The sequence below is a fragment of the Mauremys reevesii genome, linkage group 3 (assembly GCF_016161935.1).
Source record: "Mauremys reevesii isolate NIE-2019 linkage group 3, ASM1616193v1, whole genome shotgun sequence".
Lineage (NCBI taxonomy): Eukaryota > Metazoa > Chordata > Testudines > Geoemydidae > Mauremys > Mauremys reevesii.
In genome coordinates, this window is record NC_052625.1 from 163,685,815 (window position 1) to 163,713,792 (window position 27,978).

Below are 27,978 nucleotides of genomic sequence, written 5' to 3' on the forward strand. Positions count from 1 at the left end.
TCTTTTAGACACAGAACTTGTGTAATGACTGAAGTATAACTCCTCTAGGTTTATTACATAAAAACATATACATCAATTCCAAAGTTCTAACCCCTGCAGAAACCCTTGTAAACTTTACAGGCCTGCCCATCAGTCTAAGTCAGTTAAATACTTCCAGTCCTGCTGCCTTTGCTATTTTTCACGCAGTCCTCAGACTATATAGGTGTTATTTGTTTTTGTACAGTAAGTTTCCAAACTTTTGCATAAATCCTCGAAGCTTGTTTTCATTTGGCTGTGATGGATGGTATACAGTCGAGTTGTAATGAACCACCTGATTGCCCCTGGCATAGTTATTCTCTAAGGTTTTGCTTTTTGTTTCTGGGAGGTGTGTACTGCTCTTGGGTGTATTTCTTGCTGGCTGACCAGAGCTTTCCATCTTCAAGAATGGCTCAAAGCGACTATAAACACGTCTTTCACTCAAACGAGATCTTAATAACTCCTCTTTGTTCTTTGAGTTTCCAGGCTGGGATGTCATTGTGCTTACTCTTTGTGGAGAACTAGAAACAGGTGCAGTTTCCTGGGTAGCATTAGTTATAGCTTTTTCACCTCTTGGTACTGGATCTGTTCAGTATTAAATCTTGGAGTGGATGCATCTCCTAGAGTTTCTAAGAACTTTTCAGGGGGGCATAAAGTAGGGCACTTTTTACTGCTTTCATCAAATGGAGGTTTTGGAGACTTTGGAGGCTTGGGAGACTTTGGTGGGCTCACAGTGACATCCTCTTTACTTTTATGCAAGCTGCCTTGTGAATTGGATGATGTGGTCCTCTTTTTCTAGGAGAGGATCAGCCTTAGTCTCAGATATTTTTGGCTTTTGAGTGCCTTCACCATCAGAAGCCAGAGTGTCAGAACTGCTGCACATTCTATAAAACACAGGAGCTTTGTTTTTAGACAAGTTTTCCTTCTTGTCTTGTGTGAGATTCAGCAATGACCTCAGTTTCTGGGATCCCTTTTTCAGGAAACTTGGAGAATTCTTATTTTCTTTCTTTAAAGTACATTCTTTGCTAGGTTCCTCTTTGCTATCTTCAGCTAGAGCAGCCACAGAGATGGCCTTTGTGGTAGTGGGGCTCTTTGATTCTTCTTCAATATTTTTATCTTCATGTTCTATGTGGTTGGTCACACTGTGAAAGCTTTTAGAGTTTTTTATTGTATCCTCTGGGGGCTTTAGATTTTCTGGCTTAAGTCTCTGCCTAGTCAATGTGCTGTACACATAGCTGGACGCCTGTTTGTTGACACCATGATCCAAAGTGGACTTGAAGTTGTCAAACATAGGGAAACTTCGCCTTTTTAGTATATTTTCATTTTGGTGGTTCTTCACATTTTCCGCTGGTCTGTTTGCATAGAAGGCTGTGTACATGTAGATAGATGGGTCCCGAGTGGCATTTGGATATACAATAGGTTTTTTGTTTTCTGCAACCTGTATTCCAGACTTTTTTGGTTCATCTGAGTCAGGTGGGACGTTAGTGCTGACCTCTGCTGATTCTTTGTCGGTCACATTTTTCACAATCGGGATATGATTGGGTGTCCCTTTAGGTGTTTCACTTCCCTCTGAACCAACAATAGTTGAATTTGAAGAACTTGTACAGCTGCTTACTTCCTGCTGTTCTGGCAAAGTTGGCTTAAAAGCTAATGATGACCTCAGGCGAGAATGAGAATAAAGGGCATGAGCTTTAATATTTTCCACTGTGTCATAGCCCTCATACCTGTCACCGACTGCTGATCCACTGCAATCTGCAGCTGAATCTGACTGATCATTTAAGTATGACTCAATTCGCCAGTTACGGAGAAATGATTTTGTAGTGTGTTCAAGGGTTGGCATCCTCTGCTGCAGATGGCGGATATGATTATCTGTTCCATTGAAAGACCTCCGTACAATTGAATTTCTTTCTGCAATATTTATCTTTGGTTGTGAAAAACGATCAGCAAAACTTTGTTGGGGTGCATTGCAGTTGTTTGTATAGCCTCCCTTTAATGAAGATACAATACTAAGACTATCAGATGGCATCTTCCAAGTATTTGATAGATTATTGGCCCGATTAATAGCTCTGTGTAGCAAAAAGTAAGGAGTCCTTTCTGGGTTTTCCCCAGCATAACTGTGTCTCTTCCAATGCCCATTTTGTTCACTGGGTTGATTCTGCTGAATTTTATTTTGCATGTTAAAACCTGGATGAAAGGGTAGTTTGTTGTAGGTCTGATTTCTCAAACCATATGTATCTATTTCATTCATTGCATATCTTCCTCGAGTTTTCAAGTAAATGGGATCTAGTTTGTGAATCTTGTCTTGCCTACCAAAAAGGTTTCGTTGGCTGGAAACTGAAGCTAAAGAAGACTGTGAATGCTGGCATGTGCCATTCTCCCAGAGTATCCTGTGACTATTTACCCTAACTAATTCTGGGGCAAATGAACTAGGAACAGAGGAACGGGCATACAGTGTCCTAAACTCTTCATCAAAGGATTCAACCAGTTGTCCTGTGATAACTTGAACCATGCTGAGGTTGTTTTTTTCAAATGACCACATAAAGCTGAAAGCAGAACAAATTACAATTAGCAATACTTTGAAACTTTTGGACAAATGCATCATACCAGGCCTCATTATTTTGAGTGCCTCCTCTCAGTCTCTGATTTAGCAAGCATAATTTTTCATGCACAAATACTTATTCATGCAGTTAACTGTGGGCATGATTCATGGCACTTAGATATGGAGGGCCTGACCCAACTCCATTTGAATTCACTGGAAGACTTACCATTGATTTCAGTGGGAGCTGCATTAGGCCCGTAACTATCTAATTGTACTTACAAACACTATACATTTCAATGTTTCCATCCACAAATTGGGTAGATAGGTGCACATGTGCAAATAATTTCACTAGCAATTAATAGTGTATGTAAAACTGTATGTACAATTATTTGTAGGTGCAAAATTAGCCCTGCAATTCAAAGGCCACATCTGAAAATTAGGCCCATGGTATGCATAAGTAATTTGTATTATTATATGAAAATAGTAAATATATGCAAAAGTCTTTCCACAATTCTGAATAAAAAAGAGCTTGTCTACACAAACATTTACTTTGCTGCAAGCTAGGATGTGAATCTACTCCAAGCTAGCCTGCTGTGGACTAACTGTCTGTGTGCTCTCTGCTGTCATACATTAACAAACTACTATAATGTGCTTCAGTGTAATCTAATTTTAAAGAGGACTAGATCAAAGCACATTAAGAAACTTTTAATGTGATTCAGCAGCGTCCATGCAGACAGTTAGAATGGGGTAAATTCACCCCCCAGCTTGCCACAAACTAATTGTGTGTTGACAAGCACTAAAAAAATCCTCAAAAATATGTACACTGGAATTGTTAAATAAATTTAGACCCCAAGAATTGGGTAGTGAAATCTCTTCATAATATACATACCTAATACTTTGATAATGGAAATCTAACTCTCTTACAGTGTGTTCAGAATGTTTGAAGGACGTGCCAATCACAGCATTAATGGAGAAGGTAGCTTTACATCAGCAAAAAATGCAAAAAAACCCACTATAAATGTTGTGTCACATGGATGCATTAATGCCATTGTGATTAACAAGTGTTACTCCTAGGGGAATTCTACATCACTGCGTTTGCACAGAGTTCATGTCCCCCACAGATTTCTTTGCTTCCCTGCAGAAAAAATGACTTCTGACGGGGGAGCAAAGGGAAGCCCAAAGAGTGGTCACACACTCTTCCCCGGCATTGCAGGCAGGTTGGTTCAGGCACATGGAGCCGCCAGTTGAGATGTAAATCACTGCTGGGGGGAGTGTCTAGGCAGTTGTGCATGTGTGAGAGGGAGACACTCTGTCCCTCTCGCTCTCTATTGCAGCACGCTCGGCATGGAGGGGCAGGGCTGCGGGGTGTTTCTGAGGAAGTAGGCATGGGGCAGGCTCTGTCCCCTCAGGCAGAGCACAATGTAGCAGCCTGCCTGTTTAGTGAATTCCCCCAGGAATATAAAACAGGTGGAAAAGGTTTAAGGCTCCTTTACATTGCCAGAGTGGTGTAAAGGACATTATGGCCTTATAAATGCTTATGGTGCTTTAGTGATTAGAACTGGCCTAAATTTTTGGACTGAAATTTTTTTCTATCAAAATGTGCTCCATGAACTGTTTGCAACTGATCTTTCTGGAGATGGCCAGTAGCCAATATAAATTGTGAGTTAATTCCCCAGTCCTCACTTACTGTTCAGTTGCCTATGATGTAACACTGAGCATGTGGCTGCATTTATTTGTTGACTAATAACTAGAAATATAGAATCAAACCTAGCTACATTACTAGTAGGAAAGGAGGTAGGGGGATTTCCTCCTATGCTCCCCACTCCCATTCTCAATCCATTGTATTGTAGTTTAAATAAATTACTGAAATAATTGAAACCAGATTGATTATATTGCATTATTCTGACAAATAAAATATGCAGAATTTTAAAATATTGTGTGCAGAATTTTTAAATTTTTGACATCGAATTCTCCCAGGAGTAAAATGCCACACTCTGATGTTATATTTTGTAGATTACATTTGTAACAGATATACATTTATCTTATGATCCCATTCTTCCTTGTGTCAAAATAATGAAAGACAACTGAAAGTGAAGGTATTAAGCAATATGTTACAATTTGTTGGTCCTGATGATAGTAATAAGGATTGTTGAGTTAATTTGAATGTCTTATTCTTTTATTTTATTTGTTCAGGTAGTTTTGTATTTTTTAGGAAAGAAATATGAAAATATAATAGAATTACATCAAAAAGTTAACTTAATGACTCATGTTAAACAGTTCTATTTCTCATTCATTTTCAATTAAGTTATTAAATGAGCATACTGTACTTTTGCACATTAAAAGTTCTGTAGTTTTAACTAATTTTTAGAAGACAAATTCAAATATGATAGTCCTAGCTATCATAATGCTTGAAACCTTTTTTTAATGGAAGCTTAATTTCAGCAGAAATGGATGATTTAAGCCCCAAAGTGCCTGGTCATGAAAACTGTAATTTTCTAAAATGCTTTTCTTTTAGACATAGTAATTTTCAAAGTCACATTCTCACAGACACTAACATTTCAAAGGCATTATCAGTGAAAGATGTCAAACCAGTCAGATTCCTCTGTGTCCTTATACTTACTCACTTTTGAACCTGTCACTTCCCTCATCACCTTGCACACCTCACATCTGAATTTAGTTAGCTGAGTCTCACTAAGTGTAGAGGGACAGATTGTCAGCTGGTGTACACTGGCAGAATTCTATCAGACACCAGCTGAGGATCTAGCCCATAATCTCTATGTTGCTGCAAATAAATTTGAGAGCCCAAAGAGAGAAGTGTTGCAAGAAAAGCAAATAAAAATGTCTAATAATGTGAAAGATGAAGTTGGCCATCCTCCTTTTAGCTTACCACATTTTTATAGTCTCTTCCAGCTCCTGAGTATGTAAGTTATGCCAATTTTCACTCCCCTGCACACATTTGTATATTGTTAAGTAGGTATAAATTGGTCTAAGGGAAATCTAACCAAGTGTAAGAGAGTCTAACTTACCTTACCTTATACATTATCACCTCTGAATTTGGATCACAGTGTAGAACACAAAACAGGAAAGAACAAATTAACGATGCAAGTATCTGGAGGACTATTACAAACAGAAGTTTAACAGGAGAGCTTATGAAATATACCTTGGTAATCTTTTCTAAGGTGAATACTAAATAAGAATTATTAAATGGTATGGGACAAATACTGGGGTCCTCACTCTGGCCTTGTCTACACTACCGGGTAAGTCAACCTAAGTTATGTTACTCCAGCTGTGTGAATAATGTAGCTTAGGTTGACTTACTGCGGTGTCTACACTGTACTGCATCGATGGGAGATGCCCTTCCATCAACTTACCTCTTTTCATTTCAGTGGAGTACCAGAGTCAACGGGAGAGCAATCTGCAGTCATCACTAGTCCCACCAAATAGACTCCCACTGCATCAATCGCAGCAGCGTTGTAGACATGGCCTCTGTTTTTACTGACTTCTTTGAACTGAAGCCAAATTGAGTCTGTTTGAGTCCTTATTCACTAAATACTGAATGAGGAGTTCAAAATTTGGCCAATAAAACTTCTATGTCAGAGTTATTAAATAATATACAATATATATTATATCAAAGTTAACCATAGAGTATACTGACCATTTTCAGAAATAGCAAAATTAGTTATCATGAAAGAGTCATATTCTGATTACCTTTAAGGAAACATATTCTATTCATAGCTTTGTGTATTGAACTTACCTGTAAGTACCATACATGACTTTCTTACAGTCAACCAGAAGAAATTTCTGTTCCATTTTTCCATGGAATTTTGCCCCTGATTTGGAATAATAATCTTGTCCTTTTACTGTCCGCACCCTCATGTTCTGAAAAGGATTATAGAAGATATTTAAAATGAACAAAATGAATGTTGCCATTTATATTTAAGATCTCGGGGCCTGATAGTGAACTTTTAAGTATCAGGGAAGTAGGGGGTTGGAGGCTGAGAGAGAGAGAGAGAGAGGGAGAGAGAGAGAGAAACTGTTACCTACCTTTCATAATTGTTATTCTTCGAGATTTGTTGCTCATGTCCATTCCATTCTAGGTGTGTGTGCACCCACGTGCACAGTCAGAGACTTTTGCCTTAGTGGTATCTGTAGGGTCAGCTGTGGCATCCCCTTGAGTGCTGCGCTCATGCATCAGTATGCCACTGAACATGCACCCCCTTAGTTTCTTCTTGCTGGCAACTCCGACAAAGGGGCAGGAGGGCGGGTAATGGAATGGACATGAGCAACACATCTCAAAGAACAACAAGTTACAGAAAGGTGGGTAACCATTTTTAATTCTTCGAGTGCTTGCTCATGTCGATTCCATTCTAGGTGACTCACAAGCATTATCCTCAGAGGTGAGCTCAGAGTTCACGGTCTTGCAGCTTGCCACACTGCTCTACCGAAACCAACATCATCCTGAGCCTGCTGGATAAGCGCATAATGGGACGTGAACGTGTGGATGGATGACCTGGTGGCTACCTTACAGATGTCCTGGATAGGCACCTGGGCTAGAAAAGCTGACGAAAAGGCTTGCGCTCTGGTTTAGTGGGTATTCATGATCACTAGAGGTGGCACCCTTGCCTAATCATATCAGCAGTGAATGCAGGCAGTGATACAAGAAGAAATTTTTTGAGCAGACACTGGATGACCTTTCATCCTGCTGGCCACCACGACGAACAATTGCGTCAACTTATGGAATGGCTTGGTCCTTTCAATGCAGAAGGCTAGCACTCTCCTGATGTCTAGGGAATGCAACCTATGCTACTCCTCTTCCTTGTTATGCGGCTTGGGGGGAAAAACAGGTAAGTAAATGTCCTGGCCCTGGCGCAACTAGACCTTGTCTTTGTAAAAGACTGCATAGGGCGGGTCTGAGGTAAGCGCTCTAATCTCAGAGACCCAGCGGGCAGATGTCATTGCAACCAAGAATGCAACCTTCCAGGAAAGGAGAAGGAGAGAGAAGGAAGCCAGAGGCTCGAAGTGGCGGGGGGTCCTGTGAGCCGTGACAGCACAAGTTTCAGGTCCCACGGAGGGATGGGGTCCCTGATGTGCGGGTAGAGGTGCTCGAGGCCCTTGAGGAACCTGGCAGTCATGTCCTGGGCAAAAAACAACTTACCCTCAAGTGGTGGATGGAAGGCTAATATAGCAGTCAAGTGGACCTTGATAGTTGAAAGGGACAGCCTTGGAGCTTGAGATGCAAAAGGTAGTCCAGGATTAACTGCAGTGAGGCCCGCTTGGGCCGAATGCATTTATTTGAGATCCAACAAGCGAACCACTTCCATTTAGCCTGATAGGCTGCCCTGGTGGAGGGCTTTCTGCTGCCCAACAGAACCTGTTGGACACCCGCCAAGCACTCCTGTTCCTCTGCATTTAATCATGCAGCAGCCAAACCGTCAGGTCTGGGTGCAGAAAACTGCCGTGGTTTTGTGACAGCAGATCCAACGAGAGCAGTAGCCATAATGGAGCAGCCACCGAGAAGTCCAGCCGCATGCTGAACCAGCGTTAGTGCGAACAGGCCAGCGCTATGAGGATCACTTTTGCCCTGTCCTGCTTGAACTTCACAGGACTCTGTGGATCAATGGAACTGGGAGGAAGGTATACATTTGAACCCCCGACCACGGAAGTAGGAAAGTGTCTGACAGGAAACCTCTGTTGAACCCCTGGAAGGAGCAGAAAATGTGGCCTTTCCTGTTCTGCCTGGACGTGAACAGGTCCACCTGTGGAGTAGCCCACCTATGGATGGAGAGACCACTCATGGTGAAACGAGAAGGTCCTGCTAAGGTGATCTGCCAAGGCATTCCTCGCCCAGGGAGGTGTGTGGCTACAAGATGGATGTTGTGTTATACACAGAAGTCCCATAGCCTGAGGGCTTTCTGGAAAAGGGCAGACGACCTAGTTCTGCCTTGCTTGTTGATATAGAACACAGCCGCTGTATTGTCTGTCAGGACCTGGACCACCCTGCTATTTAGGTGAGGTAGGAAGGTGTGGCAGGCCAAGCGGACCACTCTGAGCTTTCTGACATTGATGTGTAGGGAATGATTGAGACGGAACCAACAACCTTGCATGCTGAGATTGCCAAGGTGGACTCCCCATCCCAGGTCCGAAGCATCGGAGACAAGGGTAACCAATGGCAGGGGAGGCCCTGCGAATGGAACTTCCTCCAACACCAGTGCAGGATTTTGCCACTGTGTGAGTGATGACAGGATGTGGTCCAGGACCTTGACCACGTGGCCTATGTTGTGTCTGTTGGGGATGTAGATCGATGCCAGCCATACCTGTAGTGGCCTGAGGTGGAGCCATGCATGCCGGACCACGTAAGTACAGGCTGCCATATGGCCAAACAGCCTCAGGCACATATGAGCAGTGGTAAGAGGGTGGGTTGCATGCACAAGATCAGGTCTGCCATGGCCTGGAACTGGGTCTCAGGAAGTAAGGCCCTGGCCCGAATAGAGTCCAAGACTGCTCCGATGAACTCTATGTGCTGCGTTGGAACTTACTTTTTCTCATTTATTAACAGCCCCAGGTCACGACAGGTGGAGCAAAGCATGTTGAAATGACACTGAACCTGATCCTGGTATCGGCCCTTTATTAAGCAGTCGTCGAGGTATGGATAAATTTGCACAACTCGGCACCTCAGGTAAGCAGCCACTGGCCACTTTGTAAATACTCTTGGGGCTGACAAGAGACTCAAAGGCAGAGCTGTGAATTGAAAATGGCAGTGGCCCAACACAAAACAGAGGCAATGCCTGTGCCCCGGGAAAATGCAAATATATGTTCTTTAAGTCGAGGGTGGCGTACCAGTCTCCCAGATCCAGGGAGGGAATAATGGAGGCCAGAGAGACCATGTGAAACTTCAACTTCTTGAGAGACTTGGGTCTGAGGCCCCCTTTTGCTTTTGGGATTAGGAAATAGTGGGAAAAGAACCCTTTCCCTTTCATATCTGGGGGGACCTCCTCCAGATCCTCCAGGCACAGGAGGTTCTGAACCTCGTGAACATGAGAAGGGTCCCTGAAGAAGGATGGGGAAAGGGGGTGAGAAGGAGGGTTGGCCATGAACTGCCAGGTGTGAAGATATTATGTTGAGCACCCAACGGTCCAAGGTCAGCTGCAACCAGGCCAACCGGAAGAGGGGTGGATCCTGGGAAGTGACTGGGGTGCTGTCTTCGGGCGCATCCTCAAAACACCTGCTTCTGGCTTCCTTGGCCTCTGGAAGAACCAGGCTGGGCAGAGGAATGGGAAGACAAAGGGAGAAGCTGCTTAAACCCTTTGTCTCTTCGTTCTTCTTCCTTCAGGAGCTGAACCGGGAGACACCCCAGGACGTTAACGGAGGTGGGGGATGGAATGGTTTTCTAGTCTGCAGAGGGATGTATAGGCCCAAGGAATGGAGGTTGGCACAGGAGTCTTTAAGGCCATAGAACCATGCATCAGTCATCCCTGCTGCCTCAAACAGGAGGTCCTGAAGGGTAGTCTGCATCTCCTGAGACAGCCCGGAGGATTACAACCAGGAGCTGTGCGTCATGACCACCGCAGAGGTGATTACCTTGGCCGCCGAGTCCATAGCATTCCAGGCCATCTGGAGGGTGCCTCTCACCACCACTTTGCCCTCATCCACCAAGGTGGCGAACTCCTGGGCTCGGTCCCGTGGAAGGCCCTCCTTGAACTTGCTGATGGAGTCCTACAGGTTGAAGTTGTACCTGCCTAGCATGGCCTGATGGTGAGACATATGAAATTGCAGGCTGGCTGTTGAATAAATTTTCCACCAAACAAGTCCAGCCTCTTGGTGTCTTCATTTTTCAGTGTGCCACTTGCCTGGCCCTGCCTATCCCTCTCATTGACGGCAGACACGGCCAAGGACCCCGCTGGAGGGTGGGTATACAGATATTCAAATCCCTTTGCCAGGACATAGTACTTCTTTTCCGCCGTCTTGGAGGTAGGTGGAAAGGAAGAGGGGGGTCTGCCACGAAGATTTAACAAAGATTTAGGACCCTGGGTGGATGGGCAATATGACCCCGGCCAGGGTGAAGGAGCGTATGACTTTAAAGAGGTCGTTCAACTCCTCTGCTAGCTTCTCGACCTCCAAGTTCAGGTTGGCAGCCACCCTTTTGAGCAGGGCCTGGTGCTCCTTGAAGTCATCAATGGGGGCTGCTCATTTGTTCTTGGTTAATTCATACAAAGACGATTAAGAGGACTGCGCTGCAGGAGGAGGGATGGATTCCTCTTGGTTGTCTGGGGACAGCTCCTTGGGCATCAGGGCCCACTATGTCACCCCCGCGTTGGATTCAGCAGCGTGCTGCAACTCGGGTGCTAGCTGTGCCATGGGAAGTTTGTCTGATGTGGCTTGGGAGGAACGGTGGGAGTATGGGACTGGCATAACATGAACACCTCACGGGTTCCAGTACTGCCATGGAGTGTGCCACTGCCCCTGCCTCCGTGCTGCCACCACAGGAGGCAGGCCGGTCTTGCAGGCTGGTGGTAATTTGCCTTTTATTGGAGAGGGGCTGAACCCCTCAGACCATTGCCCTTCCAGTGACCTGTAGATGCCTGAATCTGCCGACTGACCCTTGTTGGCAACCGGTAAGGAGAGGGCGAGGATCAATGCCTGCCTGAAGAGCGATACTGGGGAGCCAGCGACCGGTGCTGTGACCTGGAATGATCCCACACTGGGGGGGAATCAATGCCTGGGAGACCACCTAGGTGACTGTGATCTGTGCCATGGTGATCTCTGGTAGGAGGCCCGATGGTACCATGGGTACAGGAATCGGCATAGCTACTCAGGTGTCCCATGCCTTGTAGGTGGAGATCTTGGCATCAGGGACCTGGGTCTTCTAACTGGGGACCGAGGCTGCAGTGCTGGAATCCTAGGCCACAGTGATGAGGATTGATGCCTGCAGTCTGGGGATGCTCTGCTTCTTTAGAGGATAGTCCCATAACTAGCTTGTCCTTAGATGCCAGGGCCTTAGCTGGGTCAGTTGCCTGGCTTGGCATCTGCAGTGCCATCCAGCCTACTTGCTCTTTGGCCACCAGGCCTGCTTCAGGCATAGATTGCCCTACACCAATGCCAAAGTGCCAGGCGTGGAGTCCGATCGAGAGGCCTCCGAGGTAGGACAAAGGGCAGCCTCCATGAGGAGGGCCCTCAAGCAGATATCCTGCTCCTTTTGAGTTCAAGGGCAAAAGGTTTTGCAGATCCTGCACTTGTCCTTCCTGTGGGACTCCCCCAAACACTTCAAACAGCTCTCGTGGGGGTCACTAATGGGCATTGGCCAGCTGCACGATGAGCATGGCTTAACGCCTAGGGAACGGGGTATGGCCCACTCCAAGGTGAAGTTCCAGCCGGGACTCTAACTCATAAACTACTACTCAAAAACTAAATTTAATGGTCTAACTAAGTACCTATCAACTAAATACAAAGGAGACAGAACAATGGACTGTAAGCACTCTAAGCAACAGTCAGGGATGGTAAGGAACTGAAAGGGTGTTGGATCGGTGGTGCATAATATACTGACGCATGAGCACAGTATTCAAGGGGGCCCCGCAGCCAACCCTCTGAATACTGCTAAGGCAAAAGTCTCCAATGACTGTGCACGTGGGCGTGCATATACCTAGAACAGAATTGACATGAGCAAGCACTTGACGAAGAAAGATTATTACTGCACATGGAAACCCTGTGCATAATAGATAGTAAATCCTGACCTAACGTCTCACCTGGGAGCCCCTTTTAGGCTTAAAAGGCTCACTGTTACTTTGTATCTCTGACTGTGGCAAGGGACAATATAAATTCCCCTTTTGTAACTGGCTTTTACACTGGAAGCTGCTTGTAAAACAAGTTGCCTGCTGAGTATCTGTGAGATACAGGATGCTTTAGGCAGCCATGAAAAAACACCAAGAAAGAGAACGAGCAGAGGGTTAAATACATATTCTTGTTGTGCAGATCTTATTTCTTTTCTTGCAGTTTGTGGTGTTATAAGCTATTTATTACTATTTAAAATAAATGAAACACTAACGTGGTAACTCAAAAGGCGGTAGAATAGAAATGAAACCAACGAGTTATTGTATATACATATCTACACAGAATTTGCACATTTACAGCACTTATCTTCATTATTATTACATATGGTTAATATATGAAATAGTGGAATATAACATTTTTGAATAAGGATCAATAGCTTGTCCAATTAACTGTTCATAAATAAATAATAATGGGCTAAATTCTGCCCTGACTTATACCATATGACTAAATGCACAGGTTGGAAATCAGGGCAGAATTTAGCTCTGTAAAAACGTAATTTGAGGCAGGATGTAGGAGAACCATTAGGTCAAGGCATTGTCTACATCAGTGGTTCTCAAACTTTTGCTGGCAAGTTATACCATACCATGACTCATTAGCTTGTGTGATGTTGTATGATTAAAATATGATTATGTATATCATTGTTGCTACCACTGTTATACAACTGCAACAAATCTTATGGAAAATATGTAATGTAATGTATCAAAAGTTACAATCTATCAAATGATTATCCTGTTTATATGCATGTTTCATTTTGTGTCTGAAATTAGGAATATTTACTGTATACTTGTATTTCAAATGTATTTGCTGCTTGGGTAACACCCAGAAGGTAGTTTGCATCCAGTCTTGTCAGCACATTGTGAATGGACTATTCAAGTTGGTGGCCAATTAGAGGTCACTTAGCTTGCACAATTGATGATGGAAGAAGCCTGTCCCTGCCCAAAGGGCCTGCCTGGAGATGTTTTAGCCAAAGTCTGGGTAGTGGCTGCTCCTATGAGTCATCAAATCATGAATGGGCATGTGACTAGCTCATGTGACTCTGGACTCCATCATGTGCTGTAATTTTCCACAAACTAAGACTGAGAGTAGTCCCTCCACATGGGAGAAGGTAAAAAAAACACCCTGAAAGCATCTCCATTTTGCCTCTTTCCTGCTCTGATTTCTGGACTATGGACTTACACTAACAGTAGCATTACAACCAATGGACTGAGGACTGTCCAATCTTTTGGAAGTTACCAGAGACTTAAAAAGCCAGAAGTTTATTCCACCACTGCTACAAATCGATACAAGGACCTTACAATGAGTGCATGTATTTGTTTCCCTTGACCATTATAACTCTCTCCTCTTTCTTTTCTCTTATAAATAAATCTAACTACTAAAGGATTGGCAACAGCTTGATTATTGGATAAGATCTGAGTTATATATTGACCTGGCTGTGTGGCTGATCTCTTGGTATTAGAAGAACCCTTTGTTTGATTAAATTGGTTTTAAATAACCACTCATCATTAACAGTGTTTGGGTGGTGAAACAAGAGCTGGGATACCTAAAGAGACTGCATTTCTGACTTGTTGTTAACCAGTGTGATGAGACAGAAGTTTACTTTTATTACTGGCTTGGTATATCTTATGGAAGAATAACCTGCAGTTTGGGGTAGGGATGCCCCATTTTTCAGCAGTTTGTCCTGAATCTGGTATTCTCAGCTGTGACCCACTGAGTTATGGTGACAGCTTGCTATGTATGTTCATTTGTCTGCCCATAGAAAGAAGGGCTGGAAATCCAGTAGGGTAAATGTCATCCTGTAATAAGCACTTGCACAACAGTTTTCATCTCCAAAGATCTTTATAGACATTAATTAATCCTCACAATCCCTCAAGTGTTTACAATATAACCTAGTTAATTTGCACTTTGATAAACTGGCAATTGTCATTGAAAGTTGCTGTCCAGTGAAGTAAACAAAAAGTGAAGTTCTGCTTTTGCTGTGATAGGACCAGTGCCAGTGACATCACACTCCCTGTGGAGCAAGATTCCTATATTGTCACATAGCATTGGACCTGAAATTTCAAAGACTCTACGAAAAAGGGCTACTATAGTTACTGTTCTCCCAGCTGCTCATCGTGGTGCTGCTACTGCCCGGGGGGTTGGGGGGGGCAAGTTCCTTGGAACTCTGATCACTGCTTTCTGCACCCAGAGTTCTAACTTTTACACCAGAGAACCAGCTCGCTGCTTGTAAGGCATGGAGAGAAAGTGGTAGCAGCTTTGCACGGAGTGAGGAAGCAATTAGAAAGGTTTTCTCCAATGCTTTGCTGTTACCCTCTTCAAGAGCAGCTCTGAGAACACCTGCTTCCATCTACTCTGCACTCCCCATGGAACTGAGCCCAACAGCAGAGCTTTATTGCAAACTCATCTTTGATAAGTTTTCAAGGTTCTTTTTGGCCAAACTTTCAAACCTGAGTACTTAGAATTACACAAAGACAACTAACATTTTCTATCTTGGTGACAGAAATCAATAAGAGCTGTGGGGGCTCAGCACATATGAAAATCAGGCCACTACTGACACAGGCACCAAAGCATGGATTTAGTGTCTAACTATAGGCACAGAAGACTTTTTGTGAGTTATTTAGGTTCTGAGGGCTTGTCTTCTCTACCCCACTAAATCAGCGCTGTTGCCATCAATGCAGTTGCACCGATTTAGTGCATCTGGTGAAGACACATGATGTCGATGGCAGAGCACTCTCTTGTCGATGTAATTACTCCACCTCAGTGGACAAAGCATGGTGTAGACTTTAAATTGATGCAACTTACGTTGCTTGGGGGGGTATTTTTTTCCACACCCCTGAGGGTACGTTTACACTTACCGGCCGGGTCGACGCGGTGAATTCGACTTCTCGGAGTTTGAACTATCGCGTCTAATCTAGACGTGATAGTTCAAACTCCGGAAGCGCTCCGTTCGACTCCGGTACTCCACCACTGCAAACGGCGGTGGCGGAGTCGACCTTGGAGCCGCGGAGTTCGGTTCCGCGGCGTCTGGACGGGTGAGTACTTCGAACTAGGGTACTTCAAATTCAGCTACGCTATTCACGTAGCTGAATTTGCGTACCCTAGTTCGACCCCCGTTCTTAGTGTAGACCAGGCCCGAGTGACATAACTTATATCGACCTAAGTGGTAGCGTAGACAAGGCCTGATAAACGTTTGTCTTCATTAGTCGATATAGGTGAGCTTTCACCTCTCAAGGATAGTAAGGATTTTGAAGAGAAAAAAACCCCCTAGCCTATCCAAGATCCGAACTTCGGACTAATATTTAGTCTGTTGGACCTTTTCCACACCACAGGAGCATTATGCCAGCTCTACAAACAAGTGGTCTTTATTTTTTAAGCCAAACATTTTCTTCCGCTTTAAACTATTTTCACAAACCTCTTCCAGGTGAAAAGTACTGCCAAATTCATACTTTTCTTTTCAGTACAGGAATTCTATGACTTTCTAGAAGAGGCATCAATTTCTCTGTTAAACAGACACTATCAATTTCCAAACAAAATTTCACCATCCAACCTTAATGGATGTCAAATTACACCCTAGATCAGGAGTTGGCAACCTTTCAGAAGTGGTGTGCCGACTCTTCATTTATTCACTTTAATTTAAGATTTTGCATGCCGGTAATAGGTTTTAACATGTTTTAGGTTTCTCTCTATAAGTCTATATATAATATAACTAAATTACTGTTGTAGGTGAAGTAAACAAGGTTTTCAAAATGTTTAAGAAGCTTCATTTAAAATTAATGATCTTTAGCAGCTGGCCTGCTCAGCCCGCTCCTGGCCTGGGGTTCGATTCACCTAGGCCAGCAGTAGGCTGAGCAGGGCCTGCAGCTGGAACCCCAGGTTGGCCGTGGGCTGAGCGGGGCCGGCGGCTGGGACCCGAGCTGGCAAGGGGCCAGCAGCCAGAACCCCAGACCGGCAGCAGGCTGAACAGGGCTGTCACCCCAGACCAGCAGCAGGCCGAGCTGCTCAGCCCGCTGCCGGTCTGGGGTTCTGTCCGCTGGCTCCTGCCAGCCAGGGTCCTGGCTGCCGGCCCCTCTCAGCCTGCTGCCAGTCTGGGGTTCTGGCTACCAGCTCCTTGCCAGTTGGGGTCCCAGCAGCCGGCCCCACTCAGCCCGCTGCCAGCCTCGGGTCCCGGGCCTGCCCACATAGAGTAGGTACCTACCTTCTCCCTGGTTCTGGCCCATTCTCTTCCTCTCTCTGCACTGAGCTGAGGGTGGGGGTGCATTGAGCACAGGGCTGCGGGTGAAGGAGCAGGTTGGGGGTTGGGGTGTAGGGTATGGCCAGGAGCTAGAATGAGGGAAGGGGCTCAGGGTTGGGGCAGGAGGTTTGGGTGTGGAGCGCTTACCTGGGCAGCTCCCATTTGGTGCAAAGGGTGCAGGTGGGAATGTTGGGGGGGGGAGCAGGAGCTCCTATTTGGTGCTCAGGGTGGGAGGTGGGGATGTGGGGGGTGCAAGAGTCAGCATACAGTGTGGAGGGGCTGGGTATGTGTGGGGAGTGCAGGAGTCAGGGCATGGGGTGTGGGGAATGGAGGAGTCAGGGTAGGGGGTGGGGGGCGGCTGGGTATGTGTGGAGGGTGCAGAAGTCAGAACAGAGGGCTGGGGGCGTGTGAGGGGGTGCAGGAGTCAGGGCAGGGAGTGTTGGGGGGCTGGGTATGTGTGGAGGGTGCAGGAATCAGGGATGGGGTCATGAGGAGGATGTAGGGAGTTCTCCTGCAAGCGGGTGCAGTGGTCAGGGCAGAGGGCTGGGGGGGTGGGACATGGGGGTGCTCCCAGCCCCCTGCCCTGAGTGGCTCACGGCAGTGGGCTGGAAGGATACACCCCACTCCTACCTCCCTTCCCTGCTTCCTTACCGGTCTGAGCAGTGAGGGTGCTGGGGCTGCTCTTCTCCCCTCCCTTGCAAGGGCCATCGGCGGCAGGGAGGGAGAGGAGGTGGGGCTCAACACAGCACGCTGGAGGAAGAGGTGGGGGAGGGAGAAGCTTGGCTGCCGGCAGAGCCTGCCGTACAGCAGCAGCCGGCAGGACCAAGCTTGCTTCTGCCCCCTGCCCCCGCCAGAGAGAGCAGTAGGCGGGGGCGGGGAAGAGCGGGCTGGGTCGGGCAGCATTTTTAATGGCATGCTGCTGCCTGCCAGGGTTCGGCAGCGGGCTGAGTGGGAGCCCGGCAGGCAGCAGCATGCCATTAAAAATCGGCTTGTGTGCCCGTCTTTGGCATGCGTGCCATAGGTTGCCGACCCCTGCCCTAGATTGATACTGTAAGATTAATCTCTTTTGGTTATTTTCTAATGGTCTAATCCTCTTATTTAGGGTAAAATTTTCTTTAAATAAAGCCACTACAAAAATGTACATTGGTGTTTTTGGATAATCTTTTATTTAGTACTCACTGTTCACTATGACCTAGAGCATAAATGTCCACTTTAGCCAGTAGATCACTAACTGGAACCCCTTTCCTGCCACTAGTGAAAATAGATGTAGTTAGGGCATTCTTGCATCATTCATTTGTTGGTGAAATGTGGTGTAGTAGATGAAGTAGGAAGACATGAATACACTAACTCTTCCAATACAGAGGGGTAGCCGTGTTAGTCTGGTTCTGTAAAAGCAGCAAAGAATCCTGTGGCACCTTATAGACTAACAGATGTTTTGCAGCATGAGCTTTCGTGGGTGAATACCCACTTCGTCGGATGCACCCACGAAAGCTTCACCCACAAAGTATTCACCCACAAAAGCTCATGCTCCAAAACGTCTGTTAGTCTATAAGGTGCCACAGGACTCTCTGCTGCTTTTACAGAACCAGACTAACATTCACCCACGAAAGCTCATGCTGCAAAACGTCTGTTAGTCTATAAGGTGCCACAGGATTCTTTGCTGCTCTTCCAATACAGGCAGCACTGAGCTAAGGTATGGTCCATTGCCAGAGGTGCCTTTGCCATCTCATGTGTGTCTTTTTCCTTCTGTTTTAATTTTTTATTGTCTGCAGTGTTGTTGTCGCCATGTTGGTCCCAGGACATTAGACAGACAAGGTGGGTGAGGTAATATCTTTTATTGGACCAACTTCTATTGGTGAAAGAGACAAGCTTTCAAGCTACAAAGAGCTTGAAATAATAAATAATATTATTGTCAGACTCAAGCATCAGAGGGGGAGCCGTGTTAGCCTGGATCTGTAAAAAGCAACAAAGAGTCCTGTGGCACCTTATAGACTAACAGGTGTATTGGAGCATAAGCTGACATGTAATGGCAATTTACAGTATAAATATACAGGCCAGAATCAGTCTGGAGATAATAAGGTTAGTTCAATCAGGGAGGATGGGGCCCTCTTCTAGCAGTTGAGGTGTGAACACCAAGGGAGGAGAAACTGCTTTTGTAGTTGGCAAGCCATTCACAGTCTTTGTTTATCCTGATTTAATCCCCAGTGAAGTTAATGAGAGCTGTGCATGCCTATCTGATGGCAAAGGTAGTCCTATATTATGGAAGCACAGGAAAGCTTCTGTTGAAATACAGTATTGGCAAGATGTAATGGATCTGATTCAGCTCTCAAGTTCACATATGCAACTCTCATTGTGAGCCTAGGTGTGTGCATCTTAGGGCAGAATTTACCCAAAGGAAATAAAGATAATTCTTTATCCTACTGTGTATAGAAATGTCATTATTTCCTCATCTTTCCATTTCAGTGAATATGTAAAGGGTGTAAATGCTTCCTGCCAAATTTGTTTTCTCATCATGCAGCAGCAAGTCTGTTTCTTGTTTCTCACATGAGAAGTAGATACAAATGTTTGCAAACTATAAAGTCTGTCACATACCCCACCTATTATCTCATAAAACATGATGATCTGACATCAGCTGAACAAGTTGGATCACGTCTCAGGTATTATAAAACATGTTCTAGCTCTTACGTTTGTTCATTATTTTACAATCAGAAGTAAGTACTCAAATTAAAAAAGAGGACACATTCCGGAGATGTGGTACTTAGGTGTTGTTTTCTTAGGTACCCTAGTTCAAATCTACTAATTCATCTTGTTGCTGCAGCATCTGTCAATCATCCAGAAACAAAGAGGGCTAACACTTGCTTCTAATAAGTTTTGAAAATAATTTGCCTCTACAGTTTTCATTATATAGATGGCCCTTATCATCTAAAAAACCTAACAAAAAAACCCAGAGGATTTTTGATGACTCTTTCCTCCTCTCTCCCTCCCTAGTTACACAAAGGAATTGGGTATCTGAAACAGAAAGTCCGAGAGGTTTAAAGAGATGGATGGGGAAATTATTGAAACAACTTGTGTGGGGAGGAAGAGAAAAAACAATGCAGGAGATAGAGGGTTAAGATAAACTTATGAAATCTAAAGCAGACAGAGAGAGAGACTGAGGAATAGAAAAGAGCAGAGTGTTTAAACTGTATTTGAGTTTCTTTTGGCTACCAATCAACTAATGATAATACTTTCAAATAGCTTCAAATAAACTCACCCTCCTAAAATTTTTAAATCTTTCCCCATTTGAAAAACAAAGTTGCAGAAAAAGTGTTAAATTAAATATCTGACTTGTATATTCTTCCAGATGCAGATTACCACAATAATCTTTTCTACAACACAGTCTATGATTATTCTTGGTTATGACTGTCAGGAAAAGCAGATGAACAAGTACTGACATGAAGTCAGAATATAGCTGAGTGCAGATTTCTGCATGGCTATTAAATGATGTTTTAAGACTAAATCTTTGTTTCTCCATAAATAGACAAATGAATGGCAAACATCATAACTCAAAACACAGGGCCTGTTTCACCACTGCATTACTCCAGTGTTTATACCAGTTTAACTTCATTTATTTCAGTGGAGTGAAGAAGAGTCAGAAGAGGCTTAGAGTCGGGCAAAGGCTATCTCTGCAGCCCCAGTTCCTTTTTTATACAATGTCTGTTTTCAGGAAGATGAACACAGACTCTATCATGCTCCTGTAGTGTTGAACCAAGCCATGGGAGAATAACAATGGCTGCTGCTGTGATTTTATGTTGAAGGAAGAGAGGATATCCATACAACTCTTCCTTCTCCTCTTTCTCATCCAATGACCAGGAGGGGGTGGAACTGAGGGACAACTTATATACCTAACACAAAGAGTTGACAGTGGCCCAGCCTTAAGAATCTTGAATGGAAGAGAAGCAGAGAGATGGAGGTGACTTCTCTAAAGACTGGCCAACCCCTTCAAAGATGCTAGCAATTCCCTATCACTTTTTTGGTAGCCATAGAATAACTACCACAGGAGCAGTAAGGGCCTGGTCTTCTGAGCAAAAGCCAGCAGAAGGTGCCGCTGGGAGAGGAAAGTAAATTGAGAACCCTTGTTATAAAATAAACTAGAAGACAGTAAATAGCAAAGGTATCTGTGTACCATTATCTGCTTACTATTTACCATAGGTTTTGTGTCTTTGAGGTAGATCTTGGAGTCTACTATCCTCTTAATGAATGCATATACAGTACTCCCATTCAAGTTACCTGGGCCCACATAAAATGTGATGTCACTGCACTACTTCTGCCCAAATTCATTATGAATGGCAAACCTCTCTAATACACATTAATCTGCCCTAATCTACTCTAATTTAATTACATTAGCCCCATCAACCCCAATACAAATTATTTATAGGTTAATCCCCTCCAACTCCACCCAAAACACAGGTTCACAGCCCATTAAAACAATAGTAACCGCGCCTGAGCTTCATACAAATGAAAAGAAGCAGCCGAATGTCACTACTCCACACATGCAAAGGAGATCATGGATACTCCAAAGTGAAGGGGCTTTGTACAAGTGTACAGAACTTGTATCTTATGCTATATCCTTCATCTATTAAATCTCTTCAAACCACTTTACAAAAGCAACCATGAACTTGTATCATCTGTACCTGTAGCCACTTTTAAAGCTTAATTTTCTATTACAAATGTCCCTTTATACATGGCTTTGAGAGAGCTTGCAACCATTTTTTTCCAACAGAGGAAGTGGCTTAAAGATATTGGTCACAAGCTCCTGTCATATGAATGCCATTATGAAAGGTTTCTGTTTGTTTGTTTGGTTTTTTTTAAAGCTAACTAGAACACTACATATGTTGCCAAAGACTTTTTTCAAAAATTAACCATTACATTGCTAAATGTCTTTAATTAAGTTAGTTTTATACAGTAATTTTCAAACACCGGTCTTAAATTCAGTTATGTACATTTGGGTATGTATTGCAAAAGTAAATTTGAATACTTCCTATAGAAAATGAAGTTTTAGAAGTAACTACAACTGCTCATTCCTCAAAAGAAATTAATCCAAGATGACTGCTGTGATATCACAGTTCCTCCAGGACTCTTAAAATGTCTGCATTAACTCCTTGATGATATGGTAACACTGTAAATAGTCTCGTAACAGTTGAGAACATGAACTACACACTTGGTATATTTACAAAGAACTGCAAATGAGTAAGTGCTAAAGTTCAATGAAGGAAGCTACTTATAGTATCTCAGAGGAAATGTGGAGAGCTATCATTGAGCAGCTTCAATATTTTTTAGTGTTATTCTTGGCACAACAGACCGAGAAGAATATCCCACATATGTGTGTTAGATCAATAGACGTAAACTGTATTGGACTGTGCTCCCAATGGTACACTAAGGATATACAGTATGACTTTTGGAGTATTTAGATTCTATCCCTCTACATATTATCTTTCTTACCAGAGAAAGACACATAGTTCATATTCATAAATAAAAGTGAATCTAATCATACTGAATATTCACAAGGACAAATATATGGTAAAGCAGTTCATAGGAAAATGATGAAAAATGGAATCCTGTGCCTTTTGATATAATTTTAACATCAAATCTCTTGTTTGTTTTTTAAAGAAAGCCCATATTTTGTTTTCCTAAACAATTTATATTTTCTTTATGCTTACATTTTGCAGGCTGATTTTACAAACATAAAAACAAAATGATTAAGTCCTGCCAGAATATAATATTCTTAAAATAATAATAGTACCCAGAAAAAATATGTAGTTTTATAGATTGTACTGCATATATTTATTTTGCAAAGTCCTGAAAAGGATCAAATGTTTTTGAAGGTAATAGGGTAAGGTTGTGCTTTGAGCCTATTGATAGCAATTAATTTTTCATAAAATAAATTACATAAACTAAATCAATATTAGATATTTACTTCCTAAAAATAATATTCTCGAAGAGAACTACATAAGAGCTAGGTATTGTAGTAAATATGTATTTTATTGTAAAATATGAAGCCTTACCCTGAATCTCTGAACTTGAAAGCCCTGTTTTTCTGTCATTTTAAGAAAGTGACTGAAGTTGAACTCATCAAGCAGAATATACACGGCAATCCCTCTGGTAGATGCCTCTACAGTTTCTCTGAAGATATCCACATCTGTAAACATATCCATAATTATGGCAATGACCTGTTTAAAAAAAAAGAAGAGAAACTACTATAATAATTTAATGTATAAATAGTGTATAAATAGTACTCCTTCATAAGCTCAAAATATATAACATTTTGCATAATGCATCTAATGAATTAGTACTCTCTACATGCCAAAAAGCTCTAAGGTTGCTTTTTTTCCATCCAGGATAGTTAACATGGTGCAATTTTTAAGATACTTTGATCCTATCTTTAAGAAAGTACAGTAGAGGCTATATGCTTACGTTTTCATTGGGTAGGTGACCACTTGCACGTCACATTATTTACATACATCAAAGTTTGCCAAAAGGCTGATACAGTGCTTGTGCAGAAAAACTTACACAAAAACAGTGAAAGCATACTGTAGTTTGGCTAGGGAAAGAAAGACAATGGTATTGTTACTGTAAAAGGCTCTCATTAGTCTTCATCTGTAATACTGTTCTCAGTTTTGGCCATCTGATATAGGAAGAATGCCCCCACCCCAAGACTGTGGGAGGCAATAAGGATGACTCTAGGTTTCATCAGACGGGCCTACTCAGCACTTTTAGCAGATGAAACTCCCACATAATTCAGTAAGGGTCTGGTTGTGTAAGGACTAAGAAATGCTGAATAGAGACCCTTGTTAGGCTTACCATACTGAAAAATAGTAGCAGCAAAGAATCCTGTGGCACCTTATAGACTAACAGACGTTTTGCAGCATGAGCTTTCGTGGGTGAATACCCACTTCTTCGGATGCAAGAAGAAGTGGGTATTCACCCACAAAAGCTCATGCTGCAAAACGTCTGTTAGTCTATAAGGTGCCACAGGATTCTTTGCTGCTTCTACAGAACCAGACTAACACGGCTACCCCTCTGATACTTGAAAAATAGCAGATACTTCTGAATAAGGAAATACAATACCTATTGGTTTGAAGATATTCGACCAACTGTGATCATTGGTGATTTTAGAAAAAATAATATTGAAGTGAGAAAGAGAGGTAGAGACAGAATATATGAGTAGCTGTGAGAGAAACTTTTAACCTTTACAGATAATCTCCCAAATCCATTATATTCTTAATAAAAAGGTTGTACCACATCACTCATAAAAATGACCAAATTCTGCTCTTGTGTGTGGAAACCTTTCACAGTGCTCAAAGATACTAAGTTTGCTTTACCACAGTCACTAATTTTATTGGACCATCTGTACTTATGATTTCTAATGTTGTAATTGCTATATTACATCCCTTAGTCTTATCCTAGAACGGAGGACTGAGATATTCAGCTTATTCATAAAGTTGGTGAAGCCATGTCATACACATCCAGGCCAGAGTTAATTATTTCTCCAGTGAGTCATCTTCATTACCTTTAAGAGTTTGCTTAGAATTATAAGAATCACTCATAGCAAATATCTAAATGTAACAATGGAAAGATTAATGGCTTCCTGAAATATGATCTAAAGCAAAACCAAGTCATCAAGAAACATGAGCGAACCATTAAGGAAAATGGCTTTGGGGAGGCCAGAAGATGTGAAACACATTACAGGCCAAGTTAACACCCTGTCTTTAAGTGCTTAGCAGTTGAAATGCTCCCTATAAATTACATGGGATGGAGAGGCGGTCAATAGCCAGGAATCATGCTGTACCTCTTTCAAAAATTTTAGATTTCATACCATTCCCATTGTAATTCTCTTTGTAATCAATGTTAGTTCCTTTTTTTTATTAAAGCAAAACAGTATTAAGCGAAGCTGTACTATACTGTGATACTGCATGTGGATAGCCTAAAGCTTCTGACAGCTGAAAACTCATACAATCTCTAGTTTTGAGAATGTGTGCACTGAAGAAAGGGTTTAACAGAGGGCATGGCCTTACAATATCCATGTTTTTAGTCTCTTTAGATTGTGGGACATCCTGGTAAAGAGCCAGCCCTACCATGTCTTCTTCCCTGTCCTGCCCATGCCTTCCTGGCAGCATAATTGTCTCAGACACCATTGGTTCCTCTAATGAGGCTGTCAGCTTCCTCATCTTGGAGTGGGTAAATGCCACACGACAGAAGTTAAGGCTGCAAGGATTTCCCCAAGAAAATATATCAATACAGAGTTGTTGGATCCTATCACTCCTCCTCTATAGACCAGCAGCCCGCTAAACCCATGAAGCCTCAACTATGCAGAGGCTTCAGCAAACTATGGGAATGCAATCCTTTGGATATTATAGTACAAACAGGAGTATACTGAAGAGAACAGAGAGGTTATATTACCGCTGTACACGTCACTTGTGAGAGCACGTCTGTGTCCATTTCTGGTGCCCACATTTAAAAAAAAAAAGGATGTTGAAAAGTAGAGAATTTAGAGAAGACCTACAACAAGTATCTGAGGTTTGGAAAGCCTTCCTTACAGTAAGAGGCTTAAGGAACTCGACCTACTTAGATTATTGAAGGGAAATATAAAGGGTGACTAAAAACATCACAACTATTTACTGTAGGGAGATGATATCAGATGGCTCTTTAATTTAGCAGCCAGGGGCATAACACGATCCCGTGGCTGGAAGTGGGAACTTGCCAAATTCAAACAGCAAATAAGAAGCTCATTTTTAACAATGAGGATAATAAAGCATTTGAGCAACTTACCAAGTCGTGGTTTCTCCATTACGTGAAATCTTTAAATCAAGATTGGATATCTTCTAAAAAAAATGCTCTTGTTCAATCATAGGTTATTGGGTTTGACACCGGATTTACTGGCTGAAAATCTATGCCGTGTTATGCAGGTCAGACTACCAGAGATTCATAGATTCAAAGACTCCAAGGCTAGAAGGGAGCGCTGTGATCAAATCTGACCTCCTGTATAACACAGGCCACAGAACTTCCCCAAAATAATTTCTAGAGCAGATCTGTTAGTAAAACATCCAATCTTGATTTAAAAAATGCCAGTGATGGAGAAATCCATCACAACCATTGGTAAACTGTTCTAATGGTTAATTACCCTCACTGTTAAAAATGTATGCCTTATTCCAGCCTCAATTTGTCTAGCTTCAACTAGACATTGGATTGGATTATACCTTTCTTTGCCACTCTGAAGAGCCAATTAGCAAATACAATGTAGTCACATCTTACGTGGGGGTTAGGTTCTAAAGTCAGCACGTAAGGCGAAAATTGCGTATAGTCAAAATTACCCTTGAAAACTCCTTAAATCGCCCATAAAGTACAGTATACTGTACATGGTTTTGTGTATACAACCCTGTATATTAATATGTATAAATGTATAATGTATACATTACTGTACAGTATATAATAAAGAGTACATATGCAAAATATAATTTTACAGTACTGTATTTTTAATTACAGGTGGTAATTACAGGGGGTCATCAGGGCTTGATGTTGATCCAGGAGACAGAGGTGACGGAGAGCTTGGGTGACGAAGAGTGAGTCGTAGATGAAGTGGTTGGCTCTGGTTCAGCTCGAGAAGTTGATTGCGTAGGCTCATCTGCTGCTGGTTGTTTTTCCTTGATTGGCAATTGTCGCTGTTGTCTCTTGAGCTGCTCAAACACTTCTTGGTACGGTCTCAAATTGTCCATAATACTATGTGTGATTTTGAGGCTTCGTTCCATAGAGGGATCATATTCAGAAATTAAATCATTCAAGTGTTTTGCTGCTTGGAACACTTCAGCAAATTTATGAAGATTCCAACTTGCTGGCTCTTCCTGTTCATCGTCATCATCTTCGTCTTCTGTAGATGATTTTATCAGTTCCTCTAACTTTTTGTTAGTCAATGTTTCTCTATGGCTCTCAATTAATTCTTCAATTTCTTCCTCAAGGATGTTGACGAAGCCATCACCACCCACTTGCCTGGCCACCTGAACAATGCATTTAATTTCTTTGTCAATGGTCGGGAAATCCTTAAAATCATTCACACATTCTTTCCATAGGTTTCGCCAACATGCATTGACTGTTTCAGGCTTGATTGCATCCATTGCCTGTATAATATAAGTGATGCAATTGACAATGTTGAAGGATTTCCAACACTCCATCACATTAAGAGTGGGATGAGCATCCATAGCGCTATGTAGCCGTGAGAATGTAAGCCTCGTGTATGCAGCCTTGAAACAGCATATCATGTCTTGTTTGAGAGGTTGAAGGTGGTATTGGGGGGGAGAAAGATGACTTCAATGTTGTTATGTGAAAACCAGAGCGCTTCAGGGTGGCCAGGAGCATTGTCTATGATCAGCAACACTTTAAAATCAAGTCCTTTCTCTTCAAGGTACTGCTTGACCTCCGGAATGAAACACTTGTGGAACCAATCCAGAAATAATGCTGCCGTCACCCAAGTCTTTTTATTTGATTGCCAGAACACAGGCAGGAGATTTTTGTTCTTGCCTTTTCAGGCACGGGGATTTGCAGCCTCGTAGAGTAAGCCCGGCTTTATTAAATGCCCAGCCACATTGCCACAAAACAACACAGTCACACGGTCTTTAGCTGCTTTGAAGCCAGGGGCTTGTCTTTCTGATTTTGAAATGTAAGTGCAGTTGGGCATTTTTTTCCATAAGAGCCCAGTCTCATCAGCATTAAAAACTTGTTCCAGAAGATAGCCCTTTTCTTCCATGATTTTCTTTAATTGTTCGGGGTAGGCTTTTGCTGCCTCTTCATTGGCAGATGCAACTTCACCAGTAGTCTGCACGTTTTTGAGGTTGAAGAGGTTCCTAAAACTGTTAAGCCAACCTTGGCTGGCTTTGAATTCCTTCTCATGAGAAGGCTGTCCCTCTTCAGCAGGGGGTTTGGACAGTGCATAGAGGCTAAGAGCCTTTTCTCACAACATGTTGCCATCGATAGGCACATGTTTACGGTTTATGTCTTCAAGCCATAAGTTTAATGCCTTTTCAGCCTTCACTAAAGTCTTATCACACACCTGGCTCGTCACCTTAGCAGTTACTGGAGCACTTGATGCCACGGCTTGACGAATTTCTCTCTCGAGAATCTTGATGGCATGGATGCTAAATTCGTTGTGGCCATATTTACGCACCACATTGGAGACCAATATACCATCTCTCAATAAGTCCAAGACAGCCAGTTTTTCCTCCAGCATTGGAAGAGAGCGCCGTTTCTTCGGTTGAGCACCAGATGAAGTAGTTGGCTTGCATTTAGGAGCTATGTTGTACAAAAAATACATACCTTTAAACACTAGAATCACACTCAGCAT

General features: G+C 42.9%; 1 pseudogene; it reads right to left on the minus strand.

Moving 5' to 3' along the window:
* Positions 1–3: 3 nt before the first annotated feature.
* On the minus strand, positions 4–27,978 carry LOC120401171 (annotated as a pseudogene).